Genomic DNA, 19,045 nt, shown 5'->3' with positions numbered 1-19,045 from the left:
TGGCCTCCTAGGTCACCAGATCTTAACCCAATCGAAAACCTTTGGGGGCTCATGATGCAGATGTGGGAGAACCACAACGAACGAACGCCTGGAGACCTGTATCAGCATTGCCTCCACATATGGGAAGGTTTGCGAAGACGGAACTATTGTCACAATATTGTTAATTCAATGAGGGATCGTTTTGAAGCCGTAATAGCCGCTGATGGCGGCTACACACGTTTTTAATTTTATTTATATTATTAATATATTTATTTAATAAAACTATATAATAAATAACTATATATTTTGCTTTATATTTAGTTATTTTATTTCATCTATTAATATCAAAAATAAATGCACAAAATATATTGTAAATCATACGATGTAAATTTATAAATAATAAATTTATAATAATATAATTATACATCTACTCCAAAAACTTTAAATTTACAGAAGTATTCTACAATTATTACGTTAAAAAATTTGGGATAATTTATGCGAGCCCGCTTGTTCAGGTCGCAAACGAAACTCGACCTTAGGGTGGTAATGCCATTCTGCTGATGACTGTAACTAAGTAGTAGTAGTCACAATTACTTTCAATAATTTTATTTATTATTGTAAGTAATATCTCGTGAATTTTTCTCTGTTATTTTGTTTATGCGTTATATATCCATATATTTTCACTATTCAAATCTTTAATAATTTTAATATTCATTTCAAAAAACTGTTATGTACAATTATTTATCTCTGCATTTTAAATTCGAACATTAAAATATAATGTTAAAAATTTGAATATACACACGGGCTTGTAAATATATGTAACACAACAAACGTATATAAAAATAAAATATATGACTAATATTATCGTATACTCAAGATATATTAAATTAAAAAGTTCACTGATATTTGTTTCTTGTTTTAAAATTATCCATAAATGTGAATTTTTTTGTATTATGTTCTTTGTTTTTAACGGAAAATCGGAGCAGTTTAACCTTTTTAAATATGGACAAAAACACATTTCAAAAATAATTCTTTATTTTATCGTTAAAGCTTAGTAATATATAAAATTATTTTGAATATTTTTATTATCATGAAAAACTCAAAGTCAAATAATAAGTATTAGCACACATGTTTCTTCATATGTAACGTGATTGTAATCAATAAAATTTTAAACTTTAAAAGCAGCGTCTCCCTGTGTTAAATTCACTATACAAACGCCGTTGTCGACTTGGAATAATTCTTAAAAACTTCGGAATCAATCTATTTTACATTTTGGGTGTAGATTAATAAATGTTTGATCTTTGACATGACATAGTTTTGAAGTCGTAATATTCTTTAATAACAAAGATATTAATGGTCAAACTTAGGTCATTTTCTACCAAGTTTATACAGCAAATTCTAACCTAACCTAACCTAACCTAACCTAACCTAACTTAACCTAACCTAACTTAACCTAACCTAACTTAAGGTAATTAAAATTAACAAAATATATTGTTGAAAAATCTAAGTTGAATATATATTTTAGCACCGGTTCTCCCCCATCTATATACATACAGTGAAAAAATACATTTAATTGGAGGGAATTCAAATTAATTAGACATATTGTTGAAATTTGGCACGGGATTAAGTTTAAAGCTAAATTTGTGTATAATTACGAAGCAAGATCTGTATCAATAAGGTTCTTAATTATATAAAAAAATTTGGAAAAATGTCTGATTTGAATAAGTATTTCAGCCCATATTATTGGTTCACCTAAAATATTAATATTCTTGAGTTATTTCTATTATTTTTTCATATTGTTACATAACTTGTCTTTGAGCTATTTAGTATTGTGTAGTTAAATTAACTTAGACTTTATAAAATTGGAAAACCAAGTGACACATAATTTTAATATAAAATTTAAAATCAAAGAAGCATGTACGATTATATATTATAGTATACAATAATAATAACGAAACTACCCAATGTTCACAATTTATTTTAAATGATATTAGATCAATTCATGATTACTAAAAAAGAACAATTTAAATAAATGAAAAAGCAATTGGCAATTTAATTTTATTATTAATAAATGCACCGGTTTACTGCTTCTAATTTTGGAAACGTTAAAATTAAAAGAATCTTGTGACAATATAGTTAAAAAAATTAATAATTTTTCTACAGAATCTACGAATTACGGGAAAATTAATGATTCGGCAACAACAACATTGTATATAAAAAGTGTTTTGATTTTAATTTATCAGATAATGAAAATTTTATTGTATAATATTATATTGAACAATAAGCAGAATTTCCTGTTTAGACTTCCAGGTTAAAAATTTAGTTTGATAATTATTTAATGGCTTTCTTACATGTGGCCAATTTGTAATTCTGAAATTAGTAGTATTATGAATCAAAGAGTTTCTAAATTTTATTGCTATAATAACTGGTATAAAAATGTACAAATTTTCCTGAATACGTCCAGTCAATGAGCCATCTATGAATAATGAGTGGAACACATGACATACCCCCCTTCCTAATTCAAAATCACTTATACTTACAGATATCTATGATTATTCGGTTTACGTATGAAATTTTATTATTTTGCTAATTTGAAGCAAATCTAAAAAATACAATATTTTACTCAAAAAATTGTCACTGTACAGTCTTGTTAAATATCTAAGCTTTGATATGACATATTTCATTTACCAAAATATTCTTTTCTTTCAGGATTGATTGCGTTTAAAAATTTCTACTTTTAAATTTCTAACTGTCTTATAGTGAATTTAAACATGAATCAACGTCGATGGCATCGTTTTGTGACTCACATTAATTAATTAAAAAAAAATCAAATAAATTATTTTTTTTATTTTGAAAAGTAGAAAAATATGAATTGTGATTATAGATGTATACCTCGCAACTTCAATTAAAAATGATCCTTATGACACTTTCTAAAAACTTAACACATGTATGTTTACCTTACATACTTCAGCAAGTTGCCGTAGAAGTCGACAAAGTATCAGAAGAAACAGCTTTCGAAAAAGTTTTAAAGTATCTTAACACTCTCCCCTTCTCTTATACTGAAAGCGAAGATAAAATATCCAATGTCTGTCGAAATGTTTTTCAAACTACATCTTGCAACACATCGCAAAATATTGATTTAAAGAATCTAGAACCCATTTCTTAAACAGCTTGATTAAATTTTTACAACACTCAAGTTAGCGAAAAATTAGAAAGTAACTTGAACTTAAAAAATTCTGAGATGAATGATGAAAGTGAGATTGATATTGAAACTAGAATATCTGACTCTTGCTCTTACTCATTTTCAAATATTCTAAAAAGTCCAGATGAATATGTACCATCAGATACTTCAAACGACTCAGAAATCAAATATGAAAATAAAAAAACCTTAAAAAACAACTTAAAAGAATAAAATACAATGATAAAAAGAACAAATTTTGTAATAGGAGCTAGAAAACCGTTATTTAATGGCTTCGTGGGAGAATTTTTAGACCACCCCTTGTTTAGGTTCTTACGAATTTTTTTCAGATTTTTGATGGGTTTTCTTAAAACTAATCTTGCATATCTTAATCGTAAAACATTCCCAAAATTGTATAAAATTTATTTTAAAATATACCTGTAAATAATTTATACGTTGGTTGATTTTTAACATGTGTGATTTCTTTCGAACCCTTGTCGACCATCAGGGTGTGGTCACACAGTGAGTTCGAAGTTTAAATGGTTGGATTTCTACGTGTCTTTATGTATAACTAATTGATAAAATATTCCGAAATTAAATTAAATTAATTTATGGAAGATTTAATAATTTACCCCAACATGAAGTTTTAGAGAATTGTAACTCTGTTTTTTATTATTGTATTTCAAAATATTTGTAAGTACAATGGTTTTTCCTTATGCAAACAACATCAGAATTGTAATTATATTGAAATAATGTTATGTATTGTATTTTGAATTGCATTAAGTTGTTTTAGACCAAGTCCATAAAATTTAGAGAAGCATCTCAGAACAGGGAAACAAGTCAGGGCTGAAAAGTATGTTTTTAACAAACAACCCTATTGACTGGAACAGAATCTCTGTTGGGGAGATTTCAGTACTTTCTTAAAACCTCAGTAATTTCAGCAGATTTGTGATTGTTTTATGCTCTTCTCTCTGTTTTATTTAACTAATCAAACAGCCTTTTTGCCAGAATTCGATAATTAAATTTTATTCATTAATTTTATACTTTTATTTTTTTCTTGTTTAAAAATAATTAATTTATTTTCGTTAATTTGAGTTTTAATTACTATATTCTAAAAGAACCTAAACAGTAAGGCAAGTAAGTGTATTCAAATTATCCGGTTTCGGTACGCGTACGCGAGTTGGAGAGTGTCATTTTACACAGTTACCTTCTCTGCGTTTAGAATCACTAAAACCCAGAAGCTGAAACGACGAAGTGCAACAGTATCAAATGTTAGTGACAACATAATTAAAACTAATATAGAAACGTGCAGTCAGTAAACTTCGGAAATCACTCTCTTTAATCTCGACGTAACGTGTCTTTCAAAAAGACTTCAGGTACTATAATAATAGTAGTAATAGTAATATATATATATATATATATATATATATATATATATATATATATATATATTATTGAAAATAGGTTCAAGAATCATTTATATTATTACTAAATATTCAATAATGTTAAGATTAGGCAACCAACAAAGCAGATCTATTTATGGTTGCTGTTTTTGTCAATTTATTTTCTTACGTTTAACGTCTATAAACGAAACAAGACTGACGCGATATATTGTTTTCCGAACTAAAATTGTGCATAACATAACCGATCTTTATACCGTTAAATAATGAACCAGTTGTTAATAAATAATAACACGTGTTTTACTCAAATACCCAACAAGTTATGGGTCCAGGTTAAACGCAAGTAAAAGTTGTGATTATGAAAGTACCGAAAATAGACTAGTGACGAAAGTAAAAAATATCGTATCCCATTTTTTGATGGTATAAATTATAGCAACTGGAAGTTCCGTATCGAAACCTTTTTAAATTCTTGCATAGTGGCAGTGAACAACAAGAGACAGAAAATAATAAACAAATGGCTAATTTCAAGAAGAAAGATCGTAAGTGCATAGTACAAGTCATTCAGCGGATCGCAGACCTAGAATATGCCAAAGACAAGGAACCGGCATACGATTTATGTAAAACGCTTGAAAATACATTTGAAATGAAAGGAATTGCCAACCAGTTATTTGTTCGAAAATCCCTTTTGACAATGAAGTTTAATGCAAAATGTAATAAGCTTGCCAATCATTTTCTGGAATTTGACAAGTTAATAAGAAATTTGCGTTCAAGTGATTAAAAACTAGAGGAATCGGACATTTTCATCTGTTACTTACCATGCCTTCAGAATACAATAATGTTGTAACTGCAATTGAAACATTAGCTTGTGAGAATTTAACACTTGTCTTTGTGAAGAACAGACTCTTGGAGGAAGAATCAAAAAGGAACGATAAAAAGTCAAATAATAGTGAATTATCTTACTCGACAACATTTACTTCTCAGAAAGGTCAATGAAAAACAACACAAAGATTTCTTTACAATTGTAATTACTGCAAAAAAGAGGCCATAAATGGACTGATTGCAAGAAAAGAATAAATGACGAGAAACACAAGAATCCTTAGAGTGCCAATGTGATGATAAGATCTGAATCTCAGAATAACACTGAAAAGAATGAAAGTTTCTGTTTTTGTGCTTCGAATAGTTATCGCACAAACACAAACGTTGAAGTTAATTGTTATCTTGATTATGGTGCAACGGTACATTTGATCAACAGCAAGTTTAAACTGAAAAATGAAAGATTACTTAAAATTCCAATAAAGATCAAAGATGCAAAAACTGGTTCGTTCTTAGAAGCAAAAGTATTTGGAGATATAGAACTCATCAGTTTCGTAACAGTTTAATCTGTTATCAGTGAGAAAATTGGAAATAAGTGGTTTTAAAGTCGTTTTTGAAAATGGAAAAGTTTGTATAATGAAAGGAAATCAAACAATACCACTTGCAAGATGGAATGCCACAAAACTGTATGAACTAAACTTTAAGAAATCAGCTTCAGCAAATCTTTTCTTTTTTGTAATTTTAGTTATATGGAAGTTGGGCATTTTCTTTCACTTCATATGGGAACAAATTTAAAATTTTTGTGCAACTTTGCTATCAAAGCTTTTTTAATCAAAAATATATTATTTCAAGATTTAAATCACGAAAACTTGATAACTGACATTTGTCAAGTGCGAGAGCTAATAACTAATCATTGGTGCAATGATATTGCAAGCCTTGCAAATAAGGTTTTGAAAGAAAACAAAAACGAAAAGCCAAGTAGTTGACTGGGTAAGAATTAAAATATTTATTTATTATATATATCAAGAAAAGAGAATTATTTTTAAATAAGAAAAAAAAAAATATTTTTATACTGTATTTTCAATTAAATAATTTATTTTTGTTTTTTAATAATTTACTATTATTTTTATATGAAAATTTGTTTTAAGAGATGTTTTTCAATAAATTTTTGTACAAGAGCTTTTAGTATTTTAATCTAACCTACTATATTTTAATCCAGTTTTTAGGCCTTGTTCTGAACTAACTGTATCTGAAAAAATATATATTATTTTGAAAACATAAAATTTTTGCAGAAAGAATATTGTACTTACTGTGTTTGTTTCAAAAACATAGCTTTAATTTATCATTAAGAGCGGACATTCTACCAATTATAGAAATTGTCAACCAAACCAGAACATTATTTTTCCATAGTAGGTATCTAATTGATCTAATTTGTTTTTAAAATATTAACCTATTTGTTGTCTTAAAATACAAATAAAATTTCTGATTCAATGAGATTTAAAGATATTACAAGAAAGATATCTCAATATAAAAATCTGCTAAAATTTTTAATTTGTACCATTGCACTTACTCGTTTATTCTAGGAATTTTTAAATTAAAAAAATGTGTTTTATTTCCACAAATCTTCTAATATTTATGTTGAAAATTTCAAAGAATTTATCTTAAGTAAAAAGTATTTTGTTAAAACATTTGCTCTTTTGGAAAAAAAATTATCTTATTGGTCGACGTTTGTTGGAATTATTTCTTGACGTTTCGCTAGCACGAGTAGCTAGCATCTTCAGAGGTCTGATTTGGTTTAGGATTTATGAGGATAGGTTTATGGATTTCAATTGCTTCCCTAATCATTCTATTGTGATATCCAGTTGTCGATGCAAGCAATTATGTATCTTGGAATTTTATGTTATGATTTCCATCTAACAGGTAAACTTTAGCAATGCTATCGTCAGTAGTTGCAGTTTTTGAACGTCCCGAACGATTATTATCATCGGCAAATATACATATTCATACATAAAAGGCCATAAAAATAAAAATAATATTTATTTGGTAAGACAAAATATGAGATGACTCAATAATCGCGAGAGTTAGTAAAATGGCAATTTATAATTCTGAAACGGAGAATTACGAGTCTCCAACATTGATAATAAATTCTGGCACGTTAATAAAAAATGTTGGGACATAGCGTACATCCATCTCGTCCAGATTGAAAATACAAATGAACAGCGAAAAGACCTTAAAATATTAAAGAGACTTATAGAATCACAATGGTATGATAAAGTTTCAGCACAAGCAGGTATCAATTTAATTCAAAACAAATGGAACAAGGAAGAATTGCTACCACGTACTAACGATATAAATAAGATTAATCTTTCTTTAAAATCAAGTGCAGATGAATCATATAACCAACTGAAAGCAAACGAGTCTGATGCCTAAACTTATTATTCTTTATAAGATATATTGTACACGCAAGTTATTCTATTGATTGCAATGCTGTGTAACCCTCTCACATAAATTGGTATTTCCTCTGTAGAGACTCACGATAACTTTCTGAATATGATGCAGTGCAATTTCGAATATTTAGGATTGTTTTCTAATTATTTTGCTTGTTCAATAAAATTTAGTCAAATTAAAACGATTAAAAGTTTTTAAGATTATTAGAAACTTTTTATTAATTAAATTTAAAATTTTCTGAGTTACTAATGATAACAGGTCTCATTAATTTTGGCGGAGGGTGTCATATCATTGCAATAAAGTATCATCCGATTAAATGCGAAGGGTACCCGTACGCGCCCGAAGTTCTCGTGTTCCCACTCAAAATTTTCGCGCATATCGTAGGACGGCTCGTTATTTAGGGTTTATTAAACATGTGGAATTTTTAATAACCAAATACAAATAAATATAATTCCGACGGTATATATTTAAGGGATTGTAAGCATTACTTTGAATAATCATCTGTTTGACAATAGTTGTCATGTCTCGTTACTGTGTCAAAATGTACAGCTATTCTTCATGTTTTAGTATATATTATAGTGATGCTGTCAATCTTAAAAATAAATCTTTTTTTACTACCTTCCGATTCTAAAATAAATTTAATAGTGCGTTCAATTTGTAATATTATTCATTTTCTAATTAGAATTCAAGTCATGGCAATCCTTCTTCTAATAATATTGTTAGTATTAGTTAGTTGCCATTTTGAACGTGGTATTTCCATTTCTTATAGACTACAGGTATCTTTTTGTCCATGTGTCACTTTCTATTTAAAATTTATATTAAATGAGTATAGGTTAGGTTTATATATATATATATATATATATATATATATATATATATATATAATTTCTAGTGTAGACAAAAAATAGCTTACTTATTGTAAGTATGTATGTATGTTAGAATGTGTATATTGTATGTATGTAAGAATGTGGTATACATCTGGCGGGGATAACTAATTAAATGACGATTGATCAGTTTTCGACCGGAGATGAAAAATGATTAAATTACTAAAATGGCTATTAAAAAATAAAGGTTGATCGTAGAAGGTGAAAATTTAGGATTGTATGTATTTTTGTATGTTGTATCATAAAAAATAGAAACTAAAAATTTTTATTAAAAACAAAAAATAAATTTAAGGGTGGACTACCCCTAACATTTAGGGGGATGAAAAATAGATGTTGGCCGATTCTCAGACCTATTCAATACGCTCACAAAATTTCAAGAGAATCGGTCAAGCCGTTTCGGAGGAGTATGGGAACGAAAACTGTGACACGAGAATTTTATATATAAGATATATATATATATATGTCGCAGCGCGGTCAGGATTATCGGCCATTTCGAATATTAAATAACACGCAAATAGTCCTTACAATGTAATTGAACTAACAGGCACAGGATTACAACTAATAGTCAAACAATTAGGTAGGAGTCGTATGAAACGCGGTGATCCCGACGGTTATGCCAAGCCAAGACTTCTACGCAGCTTCCCTGACGGAGCTTAACTGTCCGCCCTCGCAGGTCCCCTCTACCGTCACCCTCGGTTCGAGTACCATCCCCTGCTTAGCACTTCCGCTGATTCCACCCAAGTACTATAAGTATGCAACCCATAGTACTACTTGCGTTTCACATGAACCCTCCGACACGGCCATTCTGACAAGTCACACGTCCTCGTGTGATTTTCCTGCAAATTAAGTTCAAACAGTAATAGTTCATTCGGCTTTTCCTGACTAATATCAGGCTATCGATAGTTTTATCAACCTTTCAAATCAAATGCATAAAAGTTTGCCCCAATGCGTGTTACATCTACGATATTTTCGAATATAAGACTAGAGTTTATCTATGGACATGAAAACCTCAAAACCTCAAGATCTGCATCACTTAACCAGCAATACAGACTCGTCATCACTTAACCAGCGATGACTCTCAACAGAAATTATCACTTAACCAGCGATAAAATCTCTTCGCCACTTAACCAGCGACGGCTCTCACTAGAAATTATCACTTAACCAGCGATAAAATCTCTTCGCCACTTTACCAGCGACGGCTCTCACTAGAAATTATCACTTAACCAGCGATAAAATCTCTTCGCCACTTTACCAGTGACGGCTCTCAACTTAATCAGTGTCCACACAGTTTTCAGTCCAATGATAAAATAATAATAAAAATATAAAAAATGAATAAAATTAAGATTTAAACTATTATTTACGTTGATTCTTCTTCTTCAGAAAAAGTGATTAAATCATCGTCATTGGGTACAAAGTTTTCTGGCATTTTCTTTATGCGGTCATACCAAATAAATATCTGTTACAAGACACTCATAAAATAATTATTACATTTTTACAATTAACTCTTTCCCAAAATAAGACAACCGATTCCATTCAACACAGGTACTGTTTAGATCTATTTCAAAATATCCAAACATGAACATTGATAATAATTCAAATGCCTTTGTTAATATTCCCAATTAAACACATGAATCATCGTCTAAACAATGATCATCTACACACAACGTCTCTACATTGCCTCTGCCCCCTGCGCCATGATCAAAACCAACTGATTTTGCACTTGCAGTTACAGATCGACACATGTAAGACAATCCACAGTCTCACTACTGGGACTCAAACTGACGTCTCTTTCAACGCCTTCAAGTTCAACTGGAATATAACTTTCTGGCATTTTCCACGATTTTTCATGCGCTTACTTATAAGTTCGATTGCTACTTAATGACTTCAAAAATATAGATTACCATTCAATACCTCTATCAGGAAGAAAACAATTCTAAACATAGGATCAAATTTTGTTTGGTGTCTGACTTTAGAGCGATCAAACATGACTTTATGATATTTATGTAAATTTTGCATACTTCATAAACTTGATATACAAGATATTGAATAGACTTTTTTTAAGAAAAGAACATTTCTCCGTATTAAAAGAAAATCTAGCTTTTGTCAGTTTCTATGTCTAAATTTTGAAAATTAATTTTGTAGGAATCGTTTAAAACGCACATGTTAACTACATTGATTTTCTTTAGGCTAAGTTCCTCAAATGTCATATGAACAGCTAATCCTTTACTCAAAATTTCTCGGTCAATCATTGTGTCATGTTGCTAACAATAATCCGGTAAAAAGTGAAACAATACTTCAAGAGAGATATTATAAATTTCAACAACAGCCTAAATTTGTTAGGTACTGTTTATACTCATCTGTCCCATGCCAGTCATAACAACAACATTAGAAAATCGTTTACCATTAAGCTTAAGTGATATAGATTTTTTAATGAGTGAACATTCCGACCCGGAATCAAAACAAAATGAAAACTTCTCACCCTTATGTTTTAAAGTGGCTGCAGGTGTGTTTACCAAACACATATTGACGCGACGCTCGGTACTTGATCCCTTCGACTACGGATTGGCGTCTAAGTGGTTGGGTACAGTACAACGTGATGCAAAGTGTCCCTGTCGTCCACACTTGAAACAGGCAATCGATGGCTTCGTTGAATTTGGTCCATTGAATGATGGGTGTCCACTCGAGGTACTGGGTCTCGACATCTGGTTCTCATCATTTCTTGAGCTCCGACACTTGTCCGATTTATGACCCAATTTCCCACAATTGTAACATATTGTTGAAGCCATTGGTAATTTAGGCTTTTTATTGGGGTTGTGGTCGAAGTCGTTCGTCGTTGATTTCCTTTTCATATAAGAAAAAAACGGTCAGTTCTTTTAGCAGTTTAGCTCTTGTATCGATATCGGAGGTAATCGCAAGTCGACGAGTCCTGGGTTCGAATGATGCGATATGTGCAAGAACTGCACTCGCTAGAATTTCTTCTCTTGTCAGATTCGAACACCTAGTCATTAGCGACGTCATTTGGCGAGCTGCATACGATGCAAGACATTCATCATCCTTTGGCTTATTGTTTAGGAAATTTAGAAAAACAGTCGCTGTTGTTTCGGGACAATGATATCTTGACGCAAAAATGTCTTTAAATTCCGACCACGTCATCTCCGGGTATGTCACTTTTGATAGCCAAGAGGATGCTTGACCCCTTAAAGCTTTACTAAGCAAAATTATCAAGGGAGCACCACTCATTGATTTGTCCGAAATGCACATATCTGCCGTCGAGATCCAAGCTTGTGCATCAGCGTTCTCTGTATCCGGATCAAACTCTGGCAATTCTACACTGACCTGATTCGACGGTGGCCGCAGAGCTTGTAGAAGAGCCAAAAAGTTCCTATTTTGTTGTTCCAATAGCGACTCCCACTTCACTTCACTTCCACCAGATCCAGATCCTGATCCTGATTCAAATCTTGATTCAGATCCCACTTCTGATGTCGCAGCGCGGTCAGGATTATCGGCCATTTCGAATATTAAATAACACGCAAATAGTCCTTACAATGTAATTGAACTAACAGGCACAGGATTACAACTAATAGTCAAACAATTAGGTAGGAGTCGTATGAAACGCGGTGATCCCGACGGTTATGCCAAGCCAAGACTTCTACGCAGCTTCCCTGACGGAGCTTAACTGTCCGCCCTCGCAGGTCCCCTCTACCGTCACCCTCGGTTCGAGTACCATCCCCTGCTTAGCACTTCCGCTGATTCCACCCAAGTACTATAAGTATGCAACCCATAGTACTACTTGCGTTTCACATGAACCCTCCGACATATATATATATATATATATACCGTATCAAAAATGATGAACGTGTCTACTCACATATTGAGACGGAACATCAATACCCCTTTGTAAACAAAAAGGAAAGATATACATGCAATTATGTGGGCGGGCCGAACTGACTGGAGGGGATCATTTGGTTTTGCTGCGTTTAGCATGCGGTTCGTCTCCGCAGACGTTGTTTTTAGTATATTTTATTTAATTTTTGGGATACATTTTTATTTTGAAAAAAGTAGTTTATTTTTAGAATACTTATTTTTGTTTTTGATATACCCTCAAAAAATATATCATTTTACAGTTTGAAAATTATACAAAGTTACGGAATTTAAATGGAGCATCCGAAGAACTCGAACTACATCCCTACGCATACGGAGAGTTACTAAATGCATTCGCAAAGATTAATTTACATTGTGCGTCGGCGTGCACCAGCACGGCGCATTGTCTCTGAGAGTGGGGATTCTTACTACCGGGCAAAACTTTACTGTCATTATCGTGCATCCATCTCTTACAACATCCAGACACGAAGAGCATTTTTCGTACTGTATATATATATATATATATATATATATATATATAATATATAATTTTTATAATAATATAATATAATCATCACTTCGACACTCATCCAAACTAAAACTGTAATATAATAATTATAACTAATATAACTACTGTAAAAGCAACTTTCTGTATTTTGCAATAACTAAGCAGGAAGCATGAAATGAATTAATGCAAATGAATATGTACTTCGAATTCAATTAATAGAAAATAAACGATCATATTAACCTTACGGTTTATAAAATAACAAACACAAACAATTAAATTACGTAAGTTGGTTATATAAAAAGTTTCTTACCCAAAATATATTTTCTTAAAGCAAAAACATCATCTGACCGTCTTCTATAACCTAAAATCTACCAAGTTATAGCGTCTATGACTCACTATTTTGAAATCTAGTAAATTATTTTCTCTAACTAAAGACACTAGATATTGCCTGCTTACCTCGACAATTTTGGGGATTTTTTATTACCAATTTATAAAATCAAATATTAAAATCCCTAACTCATCCCTAGACAAAAAGGTCCGGCCTTTTCGGCGATTCCGGACGTCTATGATCGGCTGTTGCCCTCCGTCCCTATTCGCTTGGCCCCCTGACTCTTTTAGACATACCAACTGAAAATTAAATAATATTTTACTGTTACATTTACAAGAATATACTTCATTCACTCCCTTCATTTTGATATACCTACTATTTTTAGAGCGACAAGCTTTTATAGATAGTTTATATATAGTAACAATAATACATAATCTGTTGTTCACATCAACATACTGATATTTTTTTTCTGACAAGTTTCCTGTTAAATTGTCTGATACATTTACTGTCAAATAGCTTATGAATTATATTTTAGATAAAATGGATCAAGAAAACTATATAATAAATGCACAAGAAGTAGCAAAAGTTGTCGAAACTAAAACAAAATTAAATAGACGCTATTTTAGAGAAGGTGGCATTGTGTCTACAAGGAAATTAGAGACGGTAAACTCAAACTCAAAGAAGAACCTTTAGTTACCAGTAATATAACAATATCTAAATAATAATTATTTATACCTTTTACAGATCCCCATCAGATTTCACGTAAGAAAAACTTGCATCCCTAATTCAGTCAAAGTGCCAGCCTCCCTTTTACCTCAAGGTATCTCAGATATCCTGCCTTAAAGAAATTTCCATTAGCTACCATGTATCAAAAATAAAAATTTCCTTTATAATAAATGTAATTTAATATAATAAAATGTGTTTACTCTGTATTCCTAGTAGGTTACATTTTCCAAATTATGTAGCCATATATATCTGAAAATATAGTCCAGAAAATCTGCATGAAAATATTTAAGATTCTAAAGAAAACCAAGCCACCGACAAAGCATCCAACAAGTGAGGAGTGTCGAGCGATCAGAACTCTGATCTTGGATAATTGTATCATAGTTCTCTTAATAGATAATGGAAAAGCTACTGTTATAATGAAGTTTAAGGATTATAAAAACAAGGTTGAAGAACTCCTTGATCCGATAAACTATCGAGAACTGACTAAAGATCCAACACAGAGGAAGTTAAGAAACACCACCCTCCTAATAAAGAAAACGTCTATACCAACAGACATTCAAAAGTAATTAATCAAGACAGAAGCCCTTCCACCTCATTTAGATGGACTAGCCAAAATACACAAGGATAACATACCACTTCGATCCATCGTTAGTACTCCTGGGTCACCAACATATAACTTAGCTAAGTATTAAGTGGGCCGGAAGTAATATCGGTAGCGACATTATTTTCTGGTCCATCTAATATCTTGTCAAATGACCACAATCTAATGTCAGAAATATATTGATCAAAGATATCATTCATTTTATTGACATATTGAAGAAGTTACGTCTTGATATAGATAACAGAATGGTTAGTTTCTACGTAGTGTCACTTTTCACCAAACATCTTGTCAACGAGCCTTAAACAGGATTGCAAAAATATTCAGGTCAAGTAATTGGATTTATGGAAAAGTTTGAACAAAACATGATTAAGACTTTAAAACTCAAACCTTCAGTTTGGTATCGTTACGGTACGTTAAAACTTTTTCTGTTTCTAAAACTCTCAACATAACAACATCGAATTTGAGAAGGAGAAACAAACCCTCACCCAATGATCGGTATCTACGTAACAAGGGCTAAATTTTTTCTGCCATATATTTCTTGCAGTGGTCCGAATTTTGTATTTAAATTCCCGCTACATGTGATGTATTTTTTTTAATTCGACCAATATCCAATTGCTCAAATCTGTACAAAATATCAAGATGACCAACAGAGATATTTAAATAAGTTTTGTAAAAAAACTATGAATATTGTTATTATTTATATATATTAAAATATTATATTAAAATGTAATTGTTTTTTATTGTATATTGTTTAGGGATTAGATTTAATTAATGTAAGAGTAATATTGCATTCATTAACTCTACTACTTCTTCTTCTTTGTTGTCATTGTTTCACTCTTTTGTTCAAATTGGTAATAGGAATGGGTGATTTTCTATGAATGGGTCACGAAGTATAGATATAAGGAGTCCGAACGGTATAGGCTTTTCCGCGGTATTCGTGGTATATAATATTAAACCCAGATCATAGTTCTCTTGTCTGCCACTGGCTGCGCAAATGTTAAGGACGTACCTATATTATTATTATCACACATAAAACTAAGTATAAAATATTAATTTAATTATTTTAATTTTCAGTGCTGTCAGTATCAACAAAATTACCCGCGTAAGGGTTTAAACGAGTATTCCTTCAAAACTGGCACGCTCTACCGGCAAAACATTCTGTCCCCTAAAATGCTACCATTTATTTAACATTACGTTCGGACTCCTTATATCCATACTTCGTGGAATGGGTAGTACGTCACTTGACTAGTACGATTTGATCTCTTAGGTTTCAACTGTTGAACTGAAAAGACATCGAGAAGAGTAATAAAATTTGGGTATAAACATTTATATTTATTATATTTCTTGTTTAAAATGATCCCATTGTAATAATATTTGTATTTGTTCTATTTGTTTAAATGTCGAGTTTTTTCTTTAATTTAGAATCCATATTTTTGTTAAAATAATGTGCATGTGTCTTTGTTAAATTTGTCCGCCATGTTGAATTTCCATCATAGCATAATCTCTTCAATCATTTTATTATTATTCTTGTTTATTTAGAAAAAATATGATTTCGAAAAACTGTTTTAATTTTCTATATAGATGTATAGATTTCTGGAGACCTAGGTGAGAGGAGTGTTTTCAGACATCTAATATTTTTGCAAATTTTTTTTATGATATTGCATCATGTTTTTACGCATTCAGAATGGGGTTACTAAATTTTCGTAATTATTTTCTTATTATCACAACAAGGCTTCTCCTAATTATTCTAGTTGGTCACGTGGTCATTTCTTTGCACTTTTGTAAATTTTAATAATTCCCCGGTGGGTACCATTAAAATCTAAAGTTACCGATAGAATTGGTAAGGAAATAGAAAGGGTCATAATTGAAACAAACATTTATAGTTTTAGTTAAGCTACTATATTGGTTTTATAAGCAACAAGTGCATCAGTTTTGCCTTCTAGGATTCTGGTCACCTGTCGCACGGTGATTCGATTTTACTTTAATTATATAAGGGATTGGTTTAGAAAAAGTAATTTACTTTGTACGATATATTTAAATGAATTATATAATTATAAGACAATACTTTGGGATAATATGCTAATTTTTGTATTTTGTAGTAATTTTTACTTTTTGTATTTAAGTTTTGTTTGTTTGTTTTCTTATTATTTTTTATTGTTAATATATTTAAGTTTATCATACTGTGAGTTTTAATCTGATAATCACGTATTCTAAATAGTAGAGAGTATCAGTGTAATGGGTAAGATGCCAATTTAATTACCCAAGTTGATAACCGGTACTACCTGGAGTCTTCTTGAAAGATTCGTTACATCAGGGAGCGATTTGACACAATATTTTTCGAAGCTTACTGCCTTACAGATTAGGTTTTTTTAGAATATAGCAATTAAAGCTCAAATTAACGAAAATAAATTATCTATATTAACAAATAAAAATAAAAAGGAAAAAAGAAAATTAAAGTACAAATAAAAGCATTAAAATTAATGAATAAAATTTAATAAAATAATAATCGAAATCTGACAAAAAGGTTGTTTGATTGAAGTTAAAGTTACGATTATAAAAAACTGTTTTATAGAAGTTGATACAAAAGATACTTTAACAGATTAAGTAAAAATATTAAGACTTACGCAAGTAACAAAACACACAGAGAAAAGCACAAAACAATCACCGATAATTACTGTATGTAAACGGACAGAAAATACTGTTTTGAAAATTTCGAATAAAATCTGCTGAAACTACTGCAACTTAAGGTTTTATAATTTCAGAATTAAGGGGGAGAGAAAAAGGTGGTACCGAAGTACTGAAATCTCCTCAACAATGATTCTGTTCTAACCAATAGGGTTGTTAAAACATACTTTTCAGCCCTGAGCAACATTGTTGCCAAATTTCGACATGTTTCCCTGTTATGTGAAACCTCTACTCTAAATTTTACGTATTTGGTCTAAAAAATCTTAATGGAATTCAAAATACAATACGTTAATTCAATATAATTACAATTCTGATATTGTTTGCATAAGGAAAAATCATTGTACTTACAAATGTTTTCAATCGTATAATCCTTAAAATAATAGTTTACTAATTTTGAAAGACTAAAATAAAAAGAACAGGTTTACAATTCTTTAAAATTTCGAGTGGCGGTAATTTATTAAATCTTCCCATTAATTAATTTTATTTAATTTCTAAATATTTTATTAATAAGTTGTACATAAAGACACGTAGAAATCCAACCATTTAAGCTTCGAACCCACTGTGCGACCACACCCTGACACTTAAAATGGCTTCGAAAAGAAGTCACATGTTACGTATAGATTAAGATAAGTATATTTTGAAATAAATTTTATACGATTTTACGATTAATATATGTAAGTTAATAATTTAGTAACAAACATACAACAAAAACAACCTGTAGAGTTTTAGTTAATTTAATTTTCTGAAGTTGACAACGCAAAAGAATAAATAAGGTTGGTAACAATGTCCAACGAATTTAACCACTTAGCAATTCGCGCACCAACTTCCCAGTGACATAAAGTATATTTTAGTTTTTGTTCGTATTAATTAATACTAAGTAAACGATTTATAAAATCAGTGTAGTATTTATTACGGAGTAAATTGTCGTAACCCACTACAATCCCGACAAATTGGTGACCCCATCCAACACGCAAATTATCAAGAAGCGTACATTAACATTGGTACAAACACGTGGACCATGCAGAACGAACAAAGGGATTCCCCAGCTACCACAACGGAAGTACGAGTTGAACGAGTCAGTATTAAAACTCCAATCTCAAGAAAAGAAGACAAAAAAGTTGTTGTCCGATATCGAGTTAGGGGAAAGAAAACCAGCCGAACTTTTAACACAAATGAAAAGTTTAGCCGGAACGGCTGTACCTCACGACCTCGTTAAAACGCTGTGGCTCCAAAGATTACCCATTCATGTGCAATCAATACTAACGCAAGTGACGCTACTATGGAAAAATTATCCATAATGGCAGATAAAATTGTAGATATTGAAAGACCAAGTACATATGCTATACAAAAGCAAACAGGCACAACAAACAGCACCACTGAAGAAATCCTTCAAAACCTTATAAAAGAAGTAATGGAAATAAAAATACAACTGGACAATAGACCACGTTCACGTTCTAGAAGTAGAAAAAGGGATAGTAAATTATGCTGATACCATGAAAAGTATCAAGATAAAGCAAAACGTTGCGTTGCAGCATGCAATTATAAAAATCCAGACACGGAAAACTAATGTCCACATCCGTTAACGTGACGGACGGCGTGGCGAATATTAGTCGCAGATTTGTAGTATTAGATCC

General features: G+C 30.9%; 1 protein-coding gene and 1 long non-coding RNA gene across 2 annotated transcripts in view; one reads left to right on the top strand and one right to left on the bottom strand.

Annotated features, from left to right (window-relative positions):
- Nucleotides 1-19,045, bottom strand: part of LOC126266346 (uncharacterized) — a 183,910-nt gene that overhangs the window by 34,681 nt on the left and 130,184 nt on the right. The window lies entirely within an intron of this gene.
- Nucleotides 13,782-14,331, top strand: LOC126266352 (uncharacterized). The gene is made up of 2 exons (XR_007548754.1): nucleotides 13,782-14,062; nucleotides 14,144-14,331. It is a non-coding gene; the product is annotated as an uncharacterized LOC126266352 (long non-coding RNA).

This window comes from Aethina tumida, chromosome 8 (assembly GCF_024364675.1).
Source record: "Aethina tumida isolate Nest 87 chromosome 8, icAetTumi1.1, whole genome shotgun sequence".
In the NCBI taxonomy this organism is placed as follows: Eukaryota; Metazoa; Arthropoda; class Insecta; order Coleoptera; family Nitidulidae; genus Aethina; species Aethina tumida.
The sequence above is the reverse complement of the archived record's forward strand: the minus strand, read 5'-3'. Positions and strand labels throughout refer to the sequence as shown.